Consider the following 27,402-nt stretch of genomic DNA (forward strand, 5'->3'; position numbering starts at 1 on the left):
AGCCATGGTTCTTGCCCATGGTATTGTAACATACCCTATTTATAGATTAAGAAACTCTGTAATAAAGTGGATATAAATCTTGATGGATAAAATCTTCTTCCATGCTTTCTGAAATGAATATATGTTTAACTTATAATAATAATAATAATAATAATAATAATAATGTGGTTAATTTCATAATTTTTCAAATTTTAGCAATGTAAGATGTATTATGAGTAGATGTTTTGATGTTTATTATGTACTGATAATTATTAACGTTTACTAGTCATTTAATTTATGTAATTATGCTAACATGTAAATTTCTATTAAAAATGTTTTTTTATAATATTTATAATTCCTTTTCGCTATACCATAGGTTATGTACTTGACATATACAAATAGATTTGCATGCTATGCATGTCCACTATAGAGTAGATTTGTTGTCATTTTGAGAACAATTTTGTATTTATACATAAAGTGATGTTTACTAAGAATATCAAAGTTTACATTGCCTTTACGGATGGGTTGATGTTGTATTTCACATCAATACCATATAATAAGAAACAAGTCAACAAGACTACACACCCCATAATGAGAACTTTTACTCATATGTTTTTTTAACTAGCGCAATCATATAAATTAAATGACTTGTATACACATTAACCCATGATAAGAATCATAACTCTTTCCCCATTATACATCTCACATTACCCAGATAAAAAAGAATCATAAAATTTAACGGGATTATAAATTTATTATAATTTTTATCCCCACTTTACCATGGAAATTCTTAACTCAAGCAAATAGCTCTTCTTACAATACTATGGGCCAATACCATGGCTTACCAATATGACATGTCCAATATGATACATGTTATATGATGTTTCCTTTAATTAAACAATTTGACATCAATTCATTAAAAGAACATAATTAACTTGGAGATAAATCTTAACCCTGCATATGTGAATACTACTATGGCTATTCTTGCATATTCCATGGAGTTTAAACCTCTACCATTCACCTAATAATTATTAATAATTAAGTTAAATGCGTGAGAATCCTATTCTCAAATAAACAAGCCTATAGATGTAATAGGGAAAATGCACAATGTAATCATTAGGGCATGCCTTCTCTCCTTTATAGCTTAGTTATCCTCCATTGTGGAATATAAGGTCATTATCTGGTGAATATGGATGATTTGTTACAACCAACAAGCCTTATATTAGACATTTATATGGACAACAAGACAGGGCTGCTATAAAATCATGGATTTTGTATTTGCCCTTTTTAAAATTTAGTAAAATAAATCAAAATAGATACATACCTTGAAAACTTCAAAAATCCAGATCATAGATAATAGTAAAGTCATTACTTATCAGGATCATAACCATATACATCAGAAGATATAACTACTTTCACCATCGATGACCTGATAATAATATGTGTATCTTTAGACTGAGATTTATTTTTAGTACTGGAAGATTTATGTTCCCTATGTCTTTCCTTAGCTTGAATTGAAGTTCTAATTTCCCTATTTTCATGGACAATATTATTAAAATAGTTTTCAAGACACGGGACAATGAGCAAGTATTGTTCGTACCAATACATGTTCTTAATTTATGCTCATTCAAATGGATGTTTCTTGGAGGATGGTCACCATAACAAGAGACATGGATGAGCCTCGCAATGAGCCTTGATATGGACAAACTCATCATTTCTAGGATTATTCTATTGTCTCTTTCACCTTGCTCAGGAAACTTTCCTCCAAATTAGATTAATATTAACTTTAGATTGAGGGTTTTGTTCTCATTGTATTATCACTTTTTCATGTGCAAGTTATTTGGGTACAATTTTGGCTCGAAGACTTACCCTGGAGTGTTTCACTTCTCTTTTATCCTTAAATTCCTATTTTAGTTCCATATCACAAACAATAGTACCCTTATTCATGCTTCTAGTTAAGCGAGCACAAGTAGGTATGGGGATTTCAATACTATTATCATTCGAAATGAAAGGGTTTTCTTCATGAAATGATTCTTCTCAATCATTATATAATGAATGACATTATCATAACTGAAGGGTTATGTGTACAAATGCCCGAGGAATTATAATACTCGGGTAATTGGGGTTTTTCAAAAGCATTTCGATCTAGTAAATGATCTCATTCATCCCTTGTCTTTTCCAAATGGTTTCTAACTAGAATATAGATCAAATTGTGATGAAAGAGTGATATTTTAGAATTCTTTCAATGTTACTAGTATTTGCAAGACATTTTATTTAGGATTTTATATAGATAAAAGAAAAAATTAAGTTTATGGATGAGAAATGCCATTAACCATATTTTATGATAAATAAAAACCAAACTATGTCACCCTTTACAAGTAACGTATTGATGCAACAAAAGCACTAAATTATGCTATTTAGATTTCAAAGAGGAAATTGGCATACCTTTCACATGATATCCACAATCTTTACTGACGATAAGCTGCTTCTAGAGAATGTCACACATTGCGCGATTTTTAGACCATTTCTCTCTCTTAAAGGGGATATGAGTAGTTGCTGCAATGAAATAAATATATGTAACCATATCTAGATCCCCAACTTTGGCTTTCTTCATATCAAAAGAACATGAAAAATCCCTGATAAACCCTTTACCATAACCTTGAAACAATTGAAGTAAATCCCAACAGTTGACCTAGTGGAACAAGTCTACACATTCATGATATGCCTCTACTATCTCAGCTTGAATGACATTAAATTGGATAAGGGGTGCCATGGTTAGAATTAAAGCTGGTTTCAGCCAGGAATTGGGGTGAAACATAGAGGGAAAATGTGAAACAAGTGAGTCAACTGACCCTAACTTACATAACAATGTAAAAAATATGAACAAGAACAATGAAGTAACAAGGTGTCGGTAACCTTGAAACCCTAAGAGATTAACTCAAATGTTGATAGTCGAGAGGTATGGTATAGAGACATTAATGGTTGTCATATATGAGTGTTTGTGAGTGGTGGATTTGAGACAATAGGTGCAAATCATGATTAACATACCTGACGAGAATGCCAAATCACCCATAAAACCATGATAAAAGTCTAAAAGAAATAGCCCTTAGCCCAAGAACCATAATTTCTCATGATTGCAGATATGAAACTTTCAAAAGAAATATCACCATACACATGAATACAAACTCACAGTAATCGTAAATGAGTTGTGTAGTCAGTAATATATTTAAACCAAGTCTTATGTGATAAGTTCATGATATAACAAATATTCAAATATGGAAAATAAACCAAATGTAAAAGCAATCATGTGCAAATTATCACATAGTTTATAATGCATTAGGTAATTACTATTGATTAACTTATACCACATGTAGATATTAGGGCATATACACAATTCAATCAAGCATATGAAAAGACGTGTTATGAAGGCATTATAATATACAAATAGAAATAAGATAGGGCTACCACATAATCAAGGATTCTGTAGCGACCCTTTTTCACTTTGACATTCATATGTTGTATAGAGTCATAGCCTCCCAATAACTTATTGGAATATCACCAAGAGACAATGTTTTTATATTGCTACTGAATGGGAGAAAGTTCCGTCAACAAAACACTGACAGTAGGTCTTTAAAACATAAAAAAAAACAATAACACACAAGTCAAAGCAACCAAAGATATGTAATATCACAATTATAAAAATGAAAAGAAAACTACATGTCAAAACAAGTCTAGTCATATAAAGTCAAATCCAAACATTGACATACACAAACATTGACATATGCAAAAAAAATTGTTGCAAATACAAATTATAGAAGAAGAGGACGTGAAAAAAATAACTTCAAACTATTCATTTAAATACACCCATATATATTCGTTTAAACATTCCCTCAATCATGTACCTAAAAAAAATGTGTGATCGAATGTTAAATGAGCAGATCACATTTTACCACAATGTCTATAAAAAAAGACTGAGATGTGTTTCATGAAATTCTCTCCACATCACTTCAAGGTAATTTATGTAATATTGGCACAAGCCTTTTCTAGTCCTCTGCTTTTGGCTGTCAACAATTAATATTACAAGGTTATCAGAGAAGCAATGATCATCATTATATTTCTCTATTTCTATCTTAACACATTCAATATAATTTAAAATCAAAAGTTTTTCACTTCGAAGTTATATTTTACCCTTTTTCAATACTAGATTAAATTTAATGTGCTTTATAATTAATAGAGGAAAATGACTCTTTCAGGTATTGCTTCTAGTTAAGTTTAACCTAAATTCGGTAAAGATTTTTAAAAGCATGATTTTAAGTTTTTTAATGTGTATAATTCCAATGCCCAATGGTTTTTCAGGTAACTCAATCCATTTATACATTCAAAAATACATTTTAAACAAAAAAAATCTTGCTTGAAATTAAATCCCCAAATTCTAGTGAAAAATGTCATTTCATCTATAAGTTAAACTATGCCCTAATATAACGTAATTTGCAACTCAAGGTCAAGATGACGTCAAACTCCCCGGATGCAGGTGATACTACTGTCATTAATGGCTCTCATGCCAACTGTTAAGATCGCGTACTGCATGCTGCAGAGCAGCGGGGCTCCCCAGACCTTCGCCTTAAGTAAAAAGGATGATCAACATTTCGACGGAGATGGTGGTGTCTGCGAATTTATGGTTTACTTGGTTTGAAGCATGGCAAGGATGGTTATATTCAATACCACTCGGCTCTTCCCTCTCATGGTGTGTTTCAATTATTCTGGCTCTGAGTTCTGGTCATTGAAGGCTCTGGGAAGTAAGAGGGTCCTCTTTTTTAGAGGCGCGCTTCGCAGGTTTAAGGCACGTCTCAGGGGTAAGCAACTCTCTCATCCTTCTCTGGCTCAAGCATTTTGTTTCTCAATTGCTCTCTGTGTTGTTACTGTTGTGTCCGTAGCCCTTCTTTTGCTCCTCAATATGGTCTGCCAAGGTGGCAGGAAGAGACCCAGAGGGCATTATGGTGATGGCTCTCAGCTTACAGCCAATAGCTCTGATAACCCTAATCATTCACCTGCCAATCTCCCTCCCTCTCAGGCGAATGTGCAACCCTCTAGCCTTGCTCGAAGGCCTATCCCAAACAATGCTTTTCAAACCACCCATTTTAAATTCCATAGCAACCTTAATAGACCTCTGATCTCTGCCCATATCACCATAATTCTCTCCAAAGAAGAAAACCAAATCCATCCTCTGGCCTGTATCGCTCCGGAACCCTCTCAGAGCAGTGAGCAGCAGTTAACCATGGGTAGCCCGGAGAAAGTTCTGGTGGATCAGCCAGGCCATATTGACAACCCAAGAATTACTCTGCCCTATGTAGGAAATTTCCCTGCTGAGGGGGATGGAACTCTGAATGACTCTAATCGCCCAATTTCGATCCCAGAGGACGATAAGGCCGACAATGAAGTTCTGTGTTTGGCTAGTGACCGTCCAGCAGAAGAGAAGACTCCCGGCGGGGGCAAGGAAGACTAAGGCCACGCGGCACGGTTCTGGTTCATTTTTCTTTTTGTCTATCAAGTAGATGATTGCTTCCAGGTTTCATTGAAGACACACATGGCTCAATTCTGTCAGCTTGATGATTTTGGTCTGTTACAGGGCAGTGGCAATGTTTTTACAGTAAGACTCGCAATGGTTACTCGCTTCCATGCTTTCATGCACAATCTTCTTATCTACTGGTCCTTCTCTGACATGTTCTTCTGTTATGTAGTTTTTTGTAGCACCTATGCTCAGAATCCTTCCATTCTGAGGCAAACTTGTTGTGTACAGAGGCCTCATGAATCTTCTAAGGCCTCGATTACTTGTAAAAATATTTTTATTTTAAGTTAATAGATATTAGTCTTTGCCAAAAAAAAAAAGATGACGTCAAACTTAATTTTTAAATCTATGTTGGAAATATATTCCTCTTAATTATTGTATTGGTAATTTATGCATTTGTAACATCTAGAAGAAACTAAAGCCACTACATATATAAATTTATTGTATATGTATATTTTACTCTATTTATCTTTTTTTATTATAAGGTTTTATCTATTTTGAAAACAAATTTTATGGAGAATTATGAGTTTTCTTCTTTAATCATATGAGGAGTGAGATAATATATCTTATTTTTATGGTGGATCTATTTGTTTAAAAAATTTAATATAATTTTTTATTTTTTTTGTTAAAATAATTTGTGTGGTTTTAAATATTTTTTTACTTCTTTCTTCTAATTTTAGATATATTTTTCCAAGCTTGTTCAGTTTTTTGATATAATATTAATGACTGAAATTTTATTCAAAAATTTATCCTAGAAGTTGAGAAATAAAATTCATAGTTAAAAGAATGTATTCCTTAGAGGAAACTCTAAACTTTCATCTTTGTATTTTCCAAACAACTATAGTTTCTTCTAGAGCATTGTGCTATTTAAAAAAATTTCCTTTTCACTCATACCATCATGCATTTGACACATACAAACAAATATATTTTCATGCTACTCAGGTTTACTATAGAGTAGATTCATTGTTATTTTGAGAGCAATAATGGTAAGCTAAACCTCTCAAGGGTTATCTTATCTCTACCTGTAGTTTGGTGCATTCCACATCACATCCATATAACAAGAAATATCTCAACAAGACTATCACACCCTATCCTTGAACATTTACCATTTTACCAAAATCTTTTTAATAAAAAAATGGATTAAAAATGCACCCCTTTAGAGCCTGACTTCTCTCCTTTATGACCCCACTCTAAATTTTATTCCTCCGTATGTGGAAAATATGTAAAAAAATATACTTTTCAACTACTCTAATCTATAGGGAATCTCCACAATACTTTCGATGTAATTGACAACCCCAACTTATTGCATTTGTAGTAGGGTATCCCCTAATAATTTTTTACATAACATCTATAACTCGTTTCATATAATGTAATAAGAAACAATGCAATTTAGTTGGTTTAAGGAAAGTTAATTGCCATATATGACCATAGTCATTTGTAGATATGATTTAAACAATGAGAACAAATTCTCATTACATTTTTTTTGCATCTCTAGCTACAAAATATATAGAAATATCTTAGATTGCATTGTTACACACTAGACACCAAATATAAAGGGCACACAAATGAATACAAATAGTTTATTTTATGCTAAAATACTCTTGTATATGATTCCTTCTTAAAACTTAACTCGAGAATAATTTTATTGTACCTTAAAACCACTTTTGATTATTTTTCCTTTTCATGACCACAATCACTTGCATACATGATAATAATAAGAAGACAAAATATTGACATTGCAAATTTTGGGATTTCATAAATATACTTAATCACTATTCATTATTTATCATTATGTTAGTCATTTTCTATTATTTCTAGCTCTCCTAGTTGATTTCAGTTGTCATGTGCATTAAGGAAAACTTCATTAAGTACTCTGAATCACCTAGTTGTTGCGTATGGTGATAAAATCGAGTTTTCATGTATTTCATTGACTCTAAATCATCTAGTTGTTTCTTATGATGATAAAATCACTTCATCTATGTTTGAGGCTATTATCATGAAACTTCCACCACTTATCAAGTGTGTGCCCATTCAAAATTCAAATTGAACAATGCTTGTTTTTAGGCATGACATAATGTAGTGGTAGGACTATTTTGTTACGACCTACTTGGGTTCTGGTGCTCCGTTAATGGGGTTTATATATGTATTAACAAAGATTTATTTTATTCCAAGATTTATTAATAAATGAGAGGGACTTAAGGAAAATAAAAGCATAAGTGATCAGTGTATGACAAATCTAGGTTAAAATAGATCTACATTGATTTATTCGTTTATTAGATATTCTTAATATTAGTATGGTGGGTTCTTGCTTTAATTTTATTCACCTAGATATATATTGACTTATTATTATATTATATATTTCTAGTATTATTATGGTGGTTTCTATTATTAATAAAAATAGAGCCTCCAAAAACATGTTGCACTAACTGTTGTGATGCATAGGGCACAATTAATAACAAAGAAGAATTCACAAGGTACCCCAAATGCCTGCAATAGCTTCATATGTCTCTAACAACCAAGGTGCATGCTCTTTCTTGTCATTTTCAATACCTTTGTAATTTTTTATTTCCATTCCTTGATGTGACATAATGGTATTGTCCACAATAAATGAAATGTTTCTTCAAAAGTAGTCAAAAAGACTTTTAATTGTACCATGAGCATAGAAATAATTCGCCATTGTTGTATCACACATTCACTTATGGTTGTCATATATAATTATGGTAATGTGACTCAAACTCAAATGAGCTACATTTATCATCCACTTCAAGGTTGTCATGAAAATGTTTGGTAAGACAAACCACCACACTCTTGGTTACTACACTAAGTGCTCCTATATCATCACGATGTCGATTGGGCACTACAAAAACCTTCACAAGAGTCACACAGGAAGATCAAATTGCAGACACAACCTTATTTAGTGTCAAATTCCAGGATATCAAGTGACGTCCGTTTAATTTCCTGGGCTTGATATGTTTCTCATGAACTTACAAAGCCTCGGATGTCAACCTCTGATGCATCTACATGTCACCCTAGCTGACCAAGACACAATATTGAAATCCCTTCGATAACATGGTCTATTTTTTATGGTGATGAAGTCTTGTTTGTATAACAGAAAAATATTCAGGTTCAATGGAACAATGAGAAACAAGTCCATTCTTCATAGACACTGGGTTCACATGCCGAAAAACTAAAATTGTGTTAGTGTCAACTTTTATACCTACTACATTTGGTGCCAAATTTTCAGTTGCAAGTACTTGTTCAGCCTCTTTACTGACATCTACTTTTGAATCACTTACAAGATATATATACCAAACTATTTCATTGTACACCATCCCGACATCCTTCAGTATATCTGCACTACCATAACCAATTTCAGGCATCATTGTTGTTGTTCTTTTCAGTATATGTGTTGAAAAGGATAAAACACCATGTATACTTGAAAGGCATCTCAAAATTCTCATGTGTTATGCTACCTCAATATCTTCCAGCTTGTTCAAGCTAACAAATCCATGAGTTCATTTGCAAGTTTCATGCGTTCTCTCAAAAGTATTTGAAACAACCCTTGTGAGAGGAGATGGGTGCTACGATGAATGTTTTTTTAAATGAAACAACAATACTAAGGCCACCTGCAAATGAAAATAGTAAAAGGGGTAAATCAAACAGTTGTAGCATAGAGTTTATACCCTTTTTCTCAATAAACACCCATATATCTATATAATTCCAAATATTCTCTAAGAGACATGCAACATTTATTATATAATCGGGGAGAAAGGATTCCATTTTTTGAGACAAATTTTCAGCAGAAGTATCAACCCCTAACTCATATGTCACCCTTGATGATTCATCTCCATCTATTGAAATAACTGTTTTTGTTCTAAATCAGTCTCCATGGAAACAAACACATAAGATCTAGAATATTCTTGCAATAGGGAAGACACTTCAGCACAAAATCCAATTTTTGCAATAGTATTTCAGATTTAAATCAATACATACACCCCATGCCCTCTCAAAGAAGTACCATGTTGTATCGGCTCATATAAGGTAGATGGTAAGGACCCAAGAGTGTCACCTGCCGAAGCATGTAAATAGGCTTTTGATGTAAAAAATTTCACAAAAGATCCTAGAGCACCACAATCATTTAAATTAACATCTGAGACTATTAAGGCATAGAGAATCTAATGATTGTGGTATACAAGTTACTTCATTTGTAGAAGGGATGACTCCAACCATGGTGGCATCTAAGAAAGCATTAGGCAGACCAATAAAATATAGCATAGAATATCAAGTTGGATATTTATGAATAATATCACTCATGACTATAGCTACAAGTGAAAAGACTGCACCACCAAAGTCATTTTATCTTATCAATATAGTGCACAAGAAAAATGGCAAATAACTCTCTTTAGATCATATATATGTATAATATTTCCAGGAGCATATGTGCCAAGAGATAGAGCCCAAGGAAAGCCCTCATAATAAGTCTTCTATGATAAGGAACGAATGTGTCAGGTTGAGGAATTTGCATTGCCTCTGACCTAACAACATTCTTCTAAGGAGAATTTCCCTTGGAACTTGATTGTGATTCTCCACTCTACTTCCTTTCTCTTCAAAATTGTAGAATTCAAGCTTCAAACATGCTATGTTGTTGTGCAAGCCTCCTAGATCCCTAAAGGATGTTGCATCAAGATTACGATAGTACATAAAAGCCTCAAGAACATGCACAATAGTTTCTACCAAGTGAATATGTTGTGGATCCAAATGTTTGAGAAGAGGGAGAAAAGTTGGCATTAAACCCACATCACATAAAGCAGTGTAGCCAAAAGAAGAAGTAACGAGAATTGTTACAAGAGAAATCAGTGCTTCTAGTAAAGATATCAAACAATAGGATGATTCACTAGAAATATAACTTATTTCCTTCCACAATAGACTAGGTAAGATGCCACAATGTCCTCCTAATGATCCAGGTGGATATTGGTGGCCACCTGCCAAGTCCACCTGGACCCCCACCATTGTCTTTCTCAGCATTTTCAGTTTCCTCAATTGTAGCACAACTTACTATTTTTAGCAGTTTTTCGGGTCCTGAACTTCCGGAGCCGTTTTGAGGCCCTAAACGACGTTTTTTGGGGAATACGGGGGCAACACGAGTCCATGGAATGGACTGGTGTTGCCCGTTCCAACAATGATAGTGCTCGGATAGATCTTTCTAATGAGCTATTGTACGCGTCAAACAGAGATCATATGCCAAAGTTACGACCCCGGGAAGTTGATGTACCAACTTACCCCCAAACGGGGCCCACAGTTTGGCGTTTCATCTCCTAGGGTTAGGTTTTGGAATGTTAAGGGTTTTTCCATTGTTTCTCAACAATAAATAGGCCTTCGAGCCTCATTGTAACACAGTTCAGAGGCATGTAGCCATCACATCTCTTATCAGAGATAAGCTACCATCGCCCTAGCTAGTTTATTTCCATTTCTGTCTGTAAGCATATTTCAGTATTTTCCATTAATGAAATGAAGTATTACTTCCGCTGCATCTTTGTGTATATGGTTATCTCTATAATTTGTTGCGTTCCTGTTTAAATCCGGATCAGTGGTATCAGAGCGGTCTGCTTTTTCTCTGTTTTTCTTTGCATGTCCCCAACAAGGTCGGGATATAAGGAGTTAGGGCTTGAACTGGTTGAACCTTTGCAAGACCAGCCTCGCAAATCCCGACGGCCTCCCATGGCGGACGAGAAGAAAGACGAGGGGGCAGGAGATCCCATCAAAATCTTGCTCGAAGAAGCACTCGAGCGACAGCGGGACGCGATGATGGACAACTTTGCGCAGATCCTTCAACGGCTACCCAGAAGCGGCGCATCGGCTTCCAGCAGCTCCTCTGGAAACGCCACACCGTTTAAGGTACAAGTTAATTTTGAAATCCCCATATTCGAGGGTCAGATAGACGCCGATGCCGTAGATAAATGGTTAAATCTGCTAGAGGGTTATTTTTCTGTTCATGAATTCTCGAGTCGGGAAAAGATTGTTTTTGCTCTTCTCAAAGCAGCCCCCCATGTCAAGGACTGGTGGGAAACCTACTGCGAGCAGAAGGATGAAAGTACTGGCTCACTATTTTCAGCCGCACCCACCTGGGATTCATTCCGGGATGCCATCAAGGAGCAGTACTATCCTGTCGGAAGCTATGAGGATGAATACATAAAGTGGACCACGCTGCGGCAGGGAAGGGACCAAGACGTGCCGGAGTTCACCAATCTTTTCCATACCCTTCGCACAAAGTTGGGTATCAAGGATTCGGAGCAACATTTGATACTCAAATACCATGGCTGCCTACACAAGTACATCCAGGAAGAAATACAGTTCCTAAACATCCCCTGCTCGGCGCAGCATACCGGTATGCCGTCAAGGTCGAGCAGAAGTTTAAACAAAAGAAGCGAGACTTTGGATCTGCGAATCCAAAGCAGGGGAAAGGTGCCCCTAAACCACAGAACAAAGGACAAAGCCAAGGCGGGACAGCCCAAGACAACCAGCCGAAGCTGCAAGCAAAGAGCAACGCCGCGAAGCCGAGAAAGGACACTGGAAAATGGTGTGAGTTCCATAAGAGCTCCACTCACAACACAAGTGAGTGTCGGGCCAAGTAGTCACTGGTGGCTGAGCTAAAGGTTTCAGAATCAGATGCATGTTCCGACTCTGAGTCAGAACCCGATAAGGGGTATGAAAAAGGGAAGCAGATCATTGATGCGGATCCCAGCGCCACTGTTGCTACCGCAAAGATCCAGAAAAATGAACCCGAAGATCCAGAGGAGGAGGAGTGTCTCTTCCACTCCCAGATGTGGGTAAAGGGCTCCCCGATACAGTTCATTGTTGATAGCGGGAGTCAAAAGAACCTCATTTCGGCAGAGGTCGTGAAGCGGTTGGGCTTACCGACCACAGCACATCCACAACCATACACCATTGGGTGGCTTCACCAAGGGCGAGATCTTCGCGTGAGCCAGCAGTGTCGCCTTCCATACAACATCAAGCCCTTCACGGATGAGGTATTGTGTGACATTTCTCCCCTTGAAGTTTGTGATGTATTACTAGGACAACCATACTTGTGGAAGCGACATGCTGTGTATGAATCAAGGCCCCGTGCTGTTATTATTACATTGGGAAATAAGTTGTTCAGGATACCAGAGGTAGCACCACCTGCCGCCATCTCTTTGATTACTGCAAAACAATGCAGTAAGATCATTTCCAAAACCAGGAAATTTGTTTTCCTGATGATACGCCCTCAAGGGAAGAAGAAGACAGTGGCCGCAGCCTCCAAATGGGGTCCCTCTGCACGGCAGCTACAAATGGACAAGATTGTGGAGGAGTACGAAGACATCTTCACCTCCCCGGCAGGGGTTCCTCTGCACTGTCAAGTCAAGCACTCCATCGATCTGACCCCAGGTGCGCCGCTACCCAATGGACCAATTTATCGGCGCTCCGTTCTGGAGAACAATGAAATCAAGAGGCAGATTCAGGAGCTCCTGCAGAAAGGTCACATCCGTCCGAGTTCTTCGCCCTGTGGGAGCCCGATAGTGTTGGTACAGAAGAAGGATGGGACGTGGAGACTCTGTATTGACTATCGGGCGCTGAACAAGATCACTGTCCGTAATAGGTACCCGATCCCGCGGATTGATGACCTCCTAGACCAACTAAAGGGGGCGAAATATTTCAGCAAGATCGATCTGAAGTCAGGATATCACCAGGTACCAATTGAACCCTCAGATGTGTGGAAGACTGCCTTCAAATCCAAGGAGGGCCTCTTCGAATGGTTGGTCATGCCTTTCGGATTGACGAATGCTCCTGCAACCTTTATGAGGCTAATGGATGACATCTTGCGGCCATTCACCAACTCCTTTGTAGTAGTATACTTGGATGACATTTTGATCTTCAGCCAGAGTTGGGAAGAGCACCTCCAACACATCCGACAGGTTCTCCAAACACTGCGGCAACACAAGCTATGTGCCAATTTGGAGAAATGCACTTTTGGCATGACCGAGGTTCAGTATCTGGGATACATCATTGATGAACAGGGGGTGCATGTCGATCCAGCCAAGGTCCAAGTCATTCGGGATTGGCCCTCTCCAACCACTCTAACAGAGCTCCGCAGCTTTCTAGGTCTTGCCAACTTCTACCGCAGGTTTGTGTTGGGATTTTCTCATATTTCTTGGCCCTTGAGTCAAGTCACCAAGGGCGGGGCGAAAGCAAAATTCTTTTGGTCTGAATCTCAACAGAAGGCATTCAGGGAGTTGAAGGATCGCCTCTGCACGGCACCAGTGCTCGCGTTACCAGATTTACAACAACCATTTGAGGTCGAGACAGATGCCTCTGACTATGCTATTGGGGCAGTCCTTACTCAACATGGACATCCAGTGGCATATCACAGTGAAACACTTTCAGACACAGTCCGGAAGTACCCCACTTATGATAAAGAGATGTATTCCATTGTACAGGCCTGCCGACAATGGAAGCATTACATTTTGGGGAAGGAAACGGTCATCCACACAGACCACCGACCTCTGCAGTTCATACAGACCCAAGGGAAATTGCAGAATGATCGCCATCAGAAGTGGTCTACATACCTGCAACAGTTTCACTTGAATATCAAGTATAAAAAGGGCAGCACCAATAATGTTGCAGATTGCCTCAGTCGACCACCGATCATGGCGCTAACCACCGTGCTCAACTCTTGCGGGCACGAGACTTCTGATTGGCCACTTCTCTACAAAAGCGACCCAGAATTCGGCCACACATACCAGACACTCTTGGAGGGTCGGCAGGTTGCAGATTTTCACCTCCAAGATGCCCTATTATGCCACCTCGGTCACCTTTGTGTTCCTTCAAGCGAGCGTGCCAAGATGATTTGGGAAGCACACTACAGTCGGGCTGCTGGGCATTTCGGGGTCGAGAAAACAGTGGCAGTACTGCAAAACTATTTCTATTGGCCGAATCTTCGACAAGATGTTGGGAAGTACATCCGATCATGTACTGCCTGTGCCATTGCCAAACCGACCATTAAGAAGCAAGGCCTCTATACCCCGTTGCCTACCCCTAGTCGACCTTGGGAATCCATCTCCATGGATTACATGTCAGGCCTTCCTTCCACTAAGCATGGAAATGACTGTGTTTTTGTGGTCGTCGACAGGTTCTCAAAGATGGCCATTATGATGGCCTGCAAGAAGAATATCACAGCAGAAGCCACTGCTAAACTCTTCTTTGAACGAGTGTGGGTGCACTTTGGGATCCCACAGTCTATCATCTCAGATCGGGACAGTCGATTTCTCAGCACCTTTTGGTCCAGTCTCTGGTCAATGCTGGACACCAAACTCACGAAGTCCACAGCCTTCCATCCTCAAACTGATGGCCAGACAGAGGTTGTCAATAGGATGATTGTGCACATTCTGCGCATGTATAACTCAAAGCATCCACACACATGGGACGAGAGCCTCCCCTACGTTCAGCACAGCTACAACCGAGCTCTTCACAGCTCCACTGGCCATAGCCCTTTTCAGGTGGGTTTGGGATTCCAGCCACTATGCCCCATTGATGTGGCCATGCCACTTGCAGCTACTCACATGAATTCAGCTCATGTCCAGTCCGAAACAGATAAGGCCACCAGCTTCATTGAGCGCATCCAACATATTCGCCAGCAGGTCCATGACATTCTTGAGAAATCAAATGCCAAGTACAAGCAGCGACATGATCAACATCGGGTGCCACACAAGTTTCAGGTGGGCGACAAAGTCTGGTTGCATTTGCAAAAGGAACGCCTTACTGGAGCCTATCGGAAATTGACACCACTCCGATATGGTCCTTACAACATTACTAAGGCTATGGGAGACAATGCATTTGAGCTCAGCATTCCCCCATTCCTTGGCCTGCACCCAGTATTCAATGTGGACCGCCTTCGGCCATACTTTCCACCATTGCTAGACACATCCGACATTGCAGAACAGCTCAAACCCACAGAATTAAATCCAGATTGCATGGAACAAGCTGCAACTGATCGGATCATGGACACACAGATCAAGAACACTCGCCAACAGAATATCCAACTGTATCGAGTTGTCAAAGTGGGCCAACTCCTTCAGCAGGGCAAGTGGCTCACCAGGGAACAAGTTCAGCAGAAGTTTCCTCATCTCATGGAGGAGCTCAACGCAATGGGGACCATTGCTTCCTAAGGGGGGAGGAATGATCCAGGTGGATATTGGTGGCCACCTGCCAAGTCCACCTGGACCCCCACCATTGTCTTTCTCAGCATTTTCAGTTTCCTTAATTGTAGCACAACTTACTATTTTTAGCAATTTTTCAGGTCCTGAACTTCCGGAGCCGTTTTGAGGCCCTAAACGACGTTTTTTGGGGAATCCAGGGGCAACAAGAGTCCATGGAATCCAACAATGATAGTGCTCGGATAGATCTTTCTAATGAGCTATTGTACGCGTCAAACGGAGATCATATGCCAAAGTTACGACCCCGGGAAGTTGATGTACCAACTTACCCCCAAACGGGGCCCACAGTTTGGCGTTTCATCTCCTAGGGTTAGGTTTTGGAATGTTAAGGGTTTTTCCATTGTTTCTCAACAATAAATAGGCCTTCGAGCCTCATTGTAACACAGTTCAGAGGCATGTAGCCATCACATCTCTTCTCAGAGATAAGCTACCATCGCCCTAGCTAGTTTATTTCCATTTCTGTCTGTAAGCATATTTCAGTATTTTCCATTAATGAAATGAAGTATTACTTCCACTGCATCTTTGTGTATATGGTTATCTCTGTAATTTGTTGCGTTCCTGTTTAAATCCGGATCACCTAATGCAATGATATTTAAAATCGTTGACTAACAAGAGTTGTCCTAATAGAGGGCCCCCAATACCAATATTGCCAAAATACAAATGTCTTCAAGAATCACATTATCAAATGGTACTAATTTTACAAGTTCATTCACAAACTCAAGTTCATTGGTGAGAAAAGTAGGTAAATCATTAGTGTCATTACTTTCTTGCACCAACACTATGAAAGCCAGAACACAAATACATATTTATTGTTGCCTCATGTCTAGATGTGAAAAGACTCTTACAAAACGTAATCTTGTTAGTAAAGAAAAGCTAAGGCCAATAGGAACCTTGTATTCATCTACTAGATGCTTCCAAAGATGGACATCACTTTGACAATTCATACTCAAATCGGGTATATGAATAACTTGTAGCCCTGGGTCTCTTCATAGTTCCACTTCAGAAACTATCTTCTAAATAGATTAGTCAACATTAAATTCAAAATGAAGGGAAGAACTTAGCTGATATGCAATAGGGTTAGACCCATTTTTAGTAGAACAAGCTAATAGACCAAGACCTTGTTCTTTACCACCTGATCCTTGAGACAAGGAAAACAAATTTGTATTAAAAGAAGTATCTCTAATCAAGCATTCCCCCCTGGTTTCTTTACAAATGTAGCCAATGTATGTATACTAGAAGATACTACATATGCATCTAAAGAAGCAAATAAGGTCAAGAGATGCTGCCACGTAAAAACAAGAGAATTTTTAGAGTTATTGGGATAAGAATAAAAAGTAGCAAAAATTACCTTATATTAAAATTAAAGAAGATAGAGAGAGAACAAATGTCACATATAACCTATCATTTTCTTATTACTTAAAGTGGAGTTTTAATATATTTCTCAATTTTAGAAACCTTCAAACATTTTTATTGACCAACTCTTTGGGAAAAGAGAGAGAGAGAGAACTTTGGGTAGTAAACACTTGAAAGTTGTGAAAAAAAACCATAATGTATATAAAACATCAGCCTATGAACATTCATAATTCATAGATATTAAAAAGAGAAGGGAATCAAAGAGAGAAGAAAGGGTCTCTACTGTGAGAGCTACATGTAGGCTCTTAGGATTTTACTTTCTTGAAAGCCTCTATTTTTATATCTGATTAATATGACTTGGTTTGTTGGTCCATTTGATCTAGAAAGTAATGTTATCCTTGATGAAAAATTGACCTTGTCAAAAGATAGACCTCATGATCAAGAATTTGGTGAAATTAAATCATCTCGGGTGATTAATATTTCCAAGAAATCATAATGACCTAATTATTTATTCTTTTTTAAAGTAAAGTGTTCAATGTTGATGTATCAAACCCTTCCACTAGATGCTAATCCTAAGTGATTTCCTAGTTGTATTGTATATTTTGTTCCAGACCTGTGAGGAAGAACTTTTTCCAATGACTCATAAGCTTGACCAAATTCTATGAGAAAAATTGCATTCACATGTTTTCAAGGTGTAATCTATCCTTATGTGCTATATTGTTGTTTATGTCATTGACACTGTTATTTAGTCTTGACATAGCTGCCATGAAAAGGAATTTAATAATGGTTGATATGGACATGTGGATGTGGCTCAAAAAAATGTCATTATGATCTTGCTAGAATGTTCTTGGAAATGATCAGTTATAAATGGTGGTTATAATTTATCAGATGACCAGTGATGGCACATGTTTGGCTAATAGCAATATCCACAAGAACTCTATTTTTTGGTTAAATTTTATAGTTTTAATGTTGTGATTTTTGAATGGTCTTGATTCTTAATTTTGGATTCTCCCTTTTTTATAGTTGTAAAAATATTTTTATATTTCTTTTTACTTGCCATTTCCTTGTTGTATATGCATCTTGTATTTTTGAAAATTTTCCATATCTATATGTGTAAAATATTTGGAAGGTCATAGTAATCATTGAGCTACTTGGATTAGTTTTCTTATTCCCAAATCTAGATTTCTCGAACTGTTGTGTGGCAAAGAACAATAAATTTCTGTTATTTCTTAGAGCATGCAAACAATCTTCAAACAAGTTGGTTCCACTTGCATTAGATCACAAGAAAATATATTTAATAACAAAAATTACCCCATTTGATTTTCACTTGATTAGGTTATGCATTTTATAGATTTACTAGCTCACTAGTTCTCGAATTTCTACATTTTAGACTAGTAATTTTCCGCTATTGTTTTGAGCATGGGTTAATTTTCTTTAAGTTTATTAGGAAAAATTGCAATTTTCATTTTTGTTCTCTTAAGTTCTGTATTGGTTTCAAAGCACTTCCATTCATAAACATAGGCATTAGATGGAAATAACTTTGTTTTCTTCCATTTAATAAATCATTCCCATGTATAGATGAATTTGTGTATAGATGCACACAATAATGTGTGTTGTTGCAGGAGCTTATATAAATCAGGGAGACCTCATCTTTTTCTCCTCATATAAGCCTCATCCACCCATGTCGCGAAAATCCACTAAAACCTGAATATGAATTCTTGTTATATAAGAAAATTTCCATTTCCATTGACCAAATCCAACCATCTTGAAGCCATTGCTTGAGTTATGGATAGTTTCCACCACCTTCATGCCTTATTCTTACATTATCCACCTTTCCAAAGATTCATTTCACCTTCTAGACCACTTCCTAAGCTTTTGGCGTGTTCCTGTAGTAAAATAGGGGATCATGTAGACATCTTGTAGTTTTCCTGTAGGAAATCATGTAGTAGCCTTTTTTGAGACCGAATAGAGAAAAATCATCACTGAAGCTAGGATTAGGTGCCTCTTGATCTCCATGCCATCAAGATCATTTTAAACCTCTTCCTCCATCCCTGTATCCCTTGCCAAAGAACAAGTGAAGATTAGGATTTACATTCGTAAAATGAAAAGATAAAGAAAAATAGTTCTTTTTGTTTCTTAATTAGCACATACATGCAACAGTTAACACTCCCTAGATCAGATTCCATGCTCAGTTAGTTTAAATCATCACATATGATAAATAGGGTTAACCTAGGTTTCTTTTACATTTAGTTCACAATCTTTATGCAATTAGAATATGTTTATTTCCTTGTACTTTCTTTATTGCAATAGGTTAAGGTTCTATTTTGAGCATTTCATTTTCTACAATTAGTTTAGGATTTAACTTCAGTACATGCACTCCATTACATCATGATAGGAAAGGAAGGACACATTTTATCCTTCACATATATTATTGATACCTCTTAAGTTTGTACAAACCATGGGTTGATAATTAAAGTCGGTAGCCTTGGGAGTTGCAACATTCTTGTTGCAATACTAAGGCTCATCAGAAGAGAAAGAAGAGGAGAGGTGAAACATAAGAAGCTCCAATTCATATAGAAGTGAATCCTTAAAAACTCACAATATTTTTTTTTTTTAATATTTAATATTTCAACACATCAATTCTTATTTTTTCCTATCTTAAAATAATATTTTATTGCATTTTATAAAAATTATAATTTTCTTGAGTCAATGTGATGAAAGAAATTTTAGAGAAAAAGAGAAAGAGAGAAAAATATTCAATCTATACAAGAGTGGAATAAGTGGTTTTCTCTTCACTAACTTGAAGTTGGTACCAAAGTAGGTGATAACTAGACAATAGTAGTAGAGCTCTTCACAAATAGAGTTGGTTTCAAAGCCAAAGTAGAAGAAATGGTGTGCTCTTCTCCAACTTGAAGTTTTTATTAGAGCAGGAAACCACTAGGCAATAGTCGTAGATCTCTTAACCAAAGGATTTGGTATTAAAGTAAAGATCTATCAAGGATGCATACAATTATGGTATAACAGGGTTGGGTATGTAGACTCAATTGGTTTGGTGATGTGATAGGATGTGTGTTTAGGTGGGTTAGCGAAGAGCCCAACATATTACATCATTTTTTTATGATGAGACTTTCTAGCACTAGGATTAGGGTACCATGGATCTCGCATGAAAAATTAAAGCATGGATCACTCCAAGACTTTGGAGGAAATGCCAGTCCTGTCGATGGTTTTGAGAGTTGCTAGACATTGTAAATTGAGATGAGTTTGCATTCATGTATGAGTAATATAGCATATATTGATGTGGAGGTTGTCCAACAGCTATTCAACCTAAGGGTGGATGGGGCCAATGCCTTAGACAAGGACGGTGGATGAGAAATATTTGCAAAGGATGGGTTATAGTTGGCCATTAGAGATATTGGCCAAGTGTTCATCACGACTTGGGGATTGAGGCCATTTTGATGAGAGCGCTTAAGACAGAAGGACACCATATTTGAGAAAACAAATCATTGTAAAAATTTGTTCAATGTTCTTCATCTGGATTAGACTATGATCCAAGATGAGGACTTGGTGACCCAATAGGGTAAATGGCTCATGGGAGTGAGGACATATTGATAGATATGGGATCTATCCAGGGTGAGATCATGATGGGATGATGATGCCTTGGCTTGAGGAGCCAAAGATGGCAAATTGATGGATTTGTGGTTGTGACTAGGAGAGCCTTCACATGGTTGAGTGTGGTCTAAAATGAGATCTGACTTGTTGATTATCTTGGATCAAATGAATTAGATGGATCAAGTGCATCCTTGATTCAAATGGATTATGGGTCCCTTTAGAGTAAACTTGGTAGGTGGGGATCAGATTGATACATCATCTGCACGATCCAATAGTGGATTTGGGCATGATTTATTGCATCTGTGATGAGACATTGGTGTAGGACACTTAGGTACTAGTTTGGTTGAGTCATGAGGGCCTGGACATGGATTTTTTTTTTCATATTTGTGTAGATCAGGAGTGGAGCGAATTGACCAAGGATATGAGTAGTGGATATGAATCAAACTTGGTAGAGCACCTTCAGGTGAAGTTGCAAGAATTGAAACACCGTGAGAGGATTGCATGCTTGATTTGATGATTTACAAGTTTCTCAGTCTCTTCATGGACCTGGGTATGGAGAAGTTACTCAAGTTGATAGACAAACTTTATTTGGAGGACCTTACAATGAGTATGGTATGGGGTTCCTTTATTCAATTTGGGTGTGTTGAGGGTCCTATGTATGAGAGGCACAACACTTAGAAAATGTGGAGGAGATTCTTATATGTGATGATATGAGCTATGTATGAGTATGTGATGAGAGTGTTAGAGAAACAATTGATGATGGAATTAGGACATACATTCTTAGGGCATGTATGTAACGGTAAAATTAACAACCTAACTAGTACAAAATTTGGGGGATAGTACTGCATAGTGACATGAGAGATTTATGTTGGAGTATGGAGAAGAGACATAGGTTTTTATTAAAAAGGTGAATAAAACTATCCCATCCATAGTTGGTTCCCTTTATTTTTTGTTGTTGATTATTCCACTAGAGTTGGAAATTGAAAACATTACGTAGGTATGTATCATTCATTCATCATGTTATTTATTTGTTATTTGGATTATTATATGGTTTACTCATAATATCATCATCAAATTGATTGATTTTCTTATTGTAGTGAGTCACTACTACTATAGACTTTATGAACATTGAGGGATGCAGATACCTTAGTTAATGCAAGCATGAAGGAATGGTGGTTTTACATTTAAACTGTGTATGTTAGAAAGATGTTGGAAAAGGTGGAAAGCCACTCCATTGTAAGGGAAGTATTTTCCATAGAATAATTCCTAGCTTCATGTTCAAAGTAGTGATTTCACTCTTGGAGATGACCTAGGGAGAGTCAATCTATGGAACTAAATGCATTGATGAGAACTTCAAACTCAATCACACAAGGCTAGGTATGTTAATTTATATTATACTTTTATTGTGAAAGTTGTTCATTTATAGCTGAAAGCACATTTACTAAGTACATGAGGTATCCATATAAAAGATATAAAAAAAGTAAAGGGAAAATTATTAAAACAAATTCATACAAAACAGTACACCATTATGCATAAAAATGGTTGAAACACAAAAATTGTATGATATTTTAGTTTCTACCATTATTATTTATTATATAGATGCATTCAATGGAGACTTTTAGTTTTTCCTAACCGAGAAGGGTTTGAAGAATTTGAGGGAGGCTCAAGAAATGGTGATAAATATAGAAAAAATATATATTAGCCTTGAGATAAGGTGACTTTCTTGGTTCATTAACATAATCAAATTCTAGAGCTGAAACAAAACCTAGGGAAATATATATAATTGATTTAACCACCAATGCATTGGTAATGCTGATGAAGTTATGGGAAACTTTAAGCATCGATTTCTAGAGTTTAAAAACCAATTGATTGGAATAAAAAGAATAGAAAAGGGCCAATATAAACTTAAGAGAAATTTTTGCTTTGACAATAATAGGGGTATATGAGAACCAAGAACCCTTGGTCTCAATGAATCCATGGTGTTGGTAGTATCTGTATTTCCATGTTAATGTTACTTACCATTAATTTAGAAAATGGATTAAAGAAGTTATGTTTGAAGACACACAGAGGAAAAATGATATAAATTTTGTTGATCAAGATGATTTAATTTGTATTTGGGAGGATATGCTTTTATAGTTTGTAAACAAGATATGGGTGAGATAAAGGTGAAGAGAATAGTTGTTGACAAGGTACAAGAGATGTTTCATTGTGGCAAGGTTTTTCTAAAGAATATATGGGTGAGATAGCAGAGAATAACATAGGTGCTGAAAAGGTAAAAGAGATATTGGGTGAAAAGCCCTGCCATAATGAAATCAGGAACATGACATGGAGAACGTATACCTCAAAGAATATCATAAATATTTCCTAAGATTTCTCCTATATCATAACAAAACCAACCTAAAGTGAGATTAAGTGTTGTTGATGTGACATTGGGAAATGTTTTTGAGTTCCCCATAAAGTTTCACTTATTTTTGGGGATTTATAACTTTAGGTACAATTTTGGGTGGTACCATATTCTATCCAAGGCTCAATGTCATTCAAGAATCATTAAATAGGAAAAAAGCCATCATATAAGACATTTATCCTAATTCATTCTCATCCCATCAAGCTCGAGACTAGAAGAATGCATAGGAAAATAATATAACTGAATGATCCTAATAGAAGGTTTAGTATGAGACAAACTCTGCCCTTTGTCACAATATACTAACTAAAGCCGAAGAATAAGAAAATGTAATGTCAAACTGGCTCGAGACTTGAAGATGTAGAAAATTTGTCTAGAGAGAATAAAGATGCTGTAGAATATATAATAGAAGCCATATCAGAGCCACTACATTGGGTTTTGTTGGTATTACAAAACTTGGACCTGAAAATAATCCCTTATGGAGAATTGTAAAAAGAAAATAGCAACTAAGCCTCTGTATGACTTGTGAAAGTCATCAATTGGGTTTATCCCAAGTATTTTTCTGATGGGTTATTATTATCCCCACCTAAGTATTATTTCCGTAAGTGGTGCGTTGAGTTGATAATGAGTATATTGTTGTGAAGGATTTGGTTTGTTTTCAGCCTAGCCTTGTACGTTGAAGAATCTTGGGTTTACCTTGGGTATTATGCTCAAAATGGGTTGGGGGGGTTTCCCCAACATATATTACTTGCAAAACACTCCAATGTGAAAAATGAAATGCATATTCTCAACAAATGCAATGGAATTCAATAAAATAAACTTTAACTAGCATGATTGTAATAGGAATATTCATTGAGAGTTGGCTCCATAAAAAATGTCCTCCTCAATAATGATGGACATAGTTTTAACCCCTCTCATTGATGTCAAATCTCAAATAGGTATGCAAGGGCCACTCCTCAACACCCTAGTGGCCCTTCTAGCTTTAGATAATCACACATGGCTATTTATTCCAAAATACCTCTAAATTGTGTGGTTATATTTTGGCTTTAGTCTTAAGTTACTTGGAAATATTGGTAGAGTATATAGAATCAATATGTCCCTATTTTTTAGAATTTGAATGATAAGGTTTTTGGTTTCAACATTGAATGTAAATGGCATTTATGTCTTCAAGGGTTTACTTGTAGAAATCATGTAATTAATAAATGTAGGATATCTCAATATTAGACTTTTTATTTATCATTTGTAGAGGTCAGAATGTCCCTCACACCTTTTTCAATAGCCAATTTTTTTATCAAAATTAGTAAGTGTAAAGGATATACAAGATACTATATAGTATGAAATATTACACTTACAAGCAATTACAAATATTTATGGTGAATTTTTGCTTTTTTTAATATTTATCATTTTATATACACACATACACACCTTATTATTGTTCCCAACCCATTATCCGCATAAACTTTTGGAGTTGTCCTCTAGCTATTTTAGGAAGGAACACCCTATACCCCATATGAAACATTAGTTAAACATGGGTCCTTAAATGTTGCTCTACAAGAAGCATGATACAAAATAGGTATGTACAATGGAAGATCCATTGGCTAGGTCATTGTCTTGGAAAATAATAACACAAGCTTGGGTTGGGGTTTCTCCCCTTAGTACAAACAAGATTGGGAAATAGTCAATAATGAACTTTTTATTATTTTATTGATAAAATATTGAATCAATGAAGGTGCATTTCTAAAAGGTCATTTCAATGGAGATAGTTGATGCCATCATCTTGCAATTATTGATATTAAAAATGAGTGATGACATATTTTTTATGCATGCGAAGAGGAAAAATTATATTTTCTCTATTTAGTGTTCAGTCAAGTTCCTCACTAAAGTATAAGATAGTCTAATTTTTTGATACCTTGTTTGACCAATGAGCTAGGTCATGAAGGTGAGCCTCCCTAGAACACCACAATTGAGTATGGTGTAGACATGAATATGGTTAGTGGAAACAAATAGAAGAGTGGGCTATCCTATATAGGTTTTGGATGGTCATACTTCCTTCTCTAATGTTGTGGGTTTGAGTCCTGATCCATAACTTAAATGTCACAGGCCTCTAGTACTTGAGTAAGACTAAACACTTGCTAACTTGATCTACAACAAAACACTATTTTATGTCATGTCCTTCAAGTTTGGAAACAAATATTGGATTTGTTTGATCTTGTCTATCTTGCATTGTATCACTCAATCTAATCAAACTTGTAAAAATAAATGTACTTCCTCTTCACATTGACCATATATGCTCACATTTACATTATGTACACAAGGAATCCAATCTCAAAGAACATTTTGCGAATATGTATGAGATATAGTTGGTATATGAGATATTAGATGAATGTCAAGACAAAATATGTCATCCTATTTTAATGTTGTATATCTATCATAACTGTAATTAACTCACAAGTATTTAAGTCAGTAAATCTAACCAACATATCTCATACATATTTGCAAAATGTATTAATAGTACTAGTATATTACCATGAAATGCAAATAATGAGGCATAAGCAACACAAAAAAATCCATACCTCACTGATAACTATATAAAGACATTCAAATTTTTCAATTCATTATCCATGTAATAAGGTATACAATAAATATAACAAATTATTAGGCATAATGCTCCAAATAATGGAATTCAAAGACAATCTTAAAGGTTATATAAAATAATATAAAAATTGAAGTTTAAACAAAGGAATAACTTTATACGGAGTGCATTATTAGTTAGGTATCCACATAACATTGAGTAGCCATAATTGGAAATTGAATTGAATGATTAATGTGCCAGATAGTTATAGAAATTTAGGAGAAGGACACTAACATAGGATTTTAAAGTCTTATTGAAAGATGGAATATCTAATAAAACGTGGTGAGTTAAATATGAAAGTAAAATGAAATGAAAAAATTCTTAAGTAAATTTATGTTATTCCAAGGAAAAGACTTAACATATTTTTATGTATGTTACAATTATAATTGTTTACATTTAAAAAATAAGTACTTAAGTCATATTAGCCACAAGGGCTAGCTCAATTGGTTGAATCCTCAATGTTAAAGGAACTTTGCTAATGGGAGGTCACAAGTTCAATTCTCTCAACACCCTTGGGGTGTCTAGCTCCATGGTTGAGCATTTAGGAATTGCTCCCTTCAGGTGGATCTTCCTGTTACAAATATTTTGTGGATGTAGTGGTCATAAATTTTAGGAAGCCATGAATGACATAGAAAAAAAACACTTAAGTTCTATCGAACCCAACAAACTATAATTCAAATAATATCAAGGGTGAAACCCCATTGATTTTGGCGTGAAACTAAATGAAATTAACTTAATAGTTAACCATTTCTCATAAAATAACTAGAAGCCATTAAATATCAAACAAATAGGGTATATTTTACTATTTGAGGAAGAAAACCAACTAAGAAAACAAGAGATCCAAGTCTACTCAGAAAGAATGGTAGAAAAAATTAAAGGAAGACATCCTTTCTTAGGAGGTGGGGAATCACTTTGAGAATGAGGATTATGCAAATTTGTGAAGGAGAGAGAGAGAAAAAAACTTCGATATATGAAGCTGGGGTAGGAGAAACTGTAGATGGGCCTTATGAAAGATTATATTAGTGAATAACATGGCCCAAAATTGTTCATGAAAAAGAAAAAACAAGCATGCATAAAAAGTCCTAGCAACGGAAATTGTTGGTAGGAAACAAGCAAGAAGGTGATGCAACACTTGAAAAAATTGAACGATGGACTAAAAAAACACTTCTACAAGATAATATTAATACAAACACCATGTACCATGAAAATAAATGGGAAAAATAACACTCATAGAGGCAAAAGATACAAAATAATGGCAAAAAACAACACACAAAAAACTTACCCAGAAAAGCATTGCAAACCAAGTTGAAAGCCCCTTGATCTGATGAGGAAGGTTAGAGCTCAAAGTTAAAGTGTGAAAATGAGTTCTAATAGCATCTATTTTATAGGTTTCTCCCCACAGGGCTAGGCTTAGGGTTTCTGATGGACATGCCTAAAATCAAGGAAGTAGTGACACATGTTGTTTAGCTTGAAATATAAACATTATGCCACATGTCAAGCACTGATTGTTCACTCCTTATTATCTAGGGATGCACATTTTATTACTCTGAGAAATTACAAAGTCTAACTTGCAAAGGCGACTATGCAATTCCTAGCAACAAGGGATTACATA

Source organism: Pinus tabuliformis, chromosome X (assembly GCF_031772625.1).
Source record: "Pinus tabuliformis cultivar Carrire ecotype Pingquan chromosome X, CPIR1, whole genome shotgun sequence".
NCBI lineage: Eukaryota > Viridiplantae > Streptophyta > Pinopsida > Pinales > Pinaceae > Pinus > Pinus tabuliformis.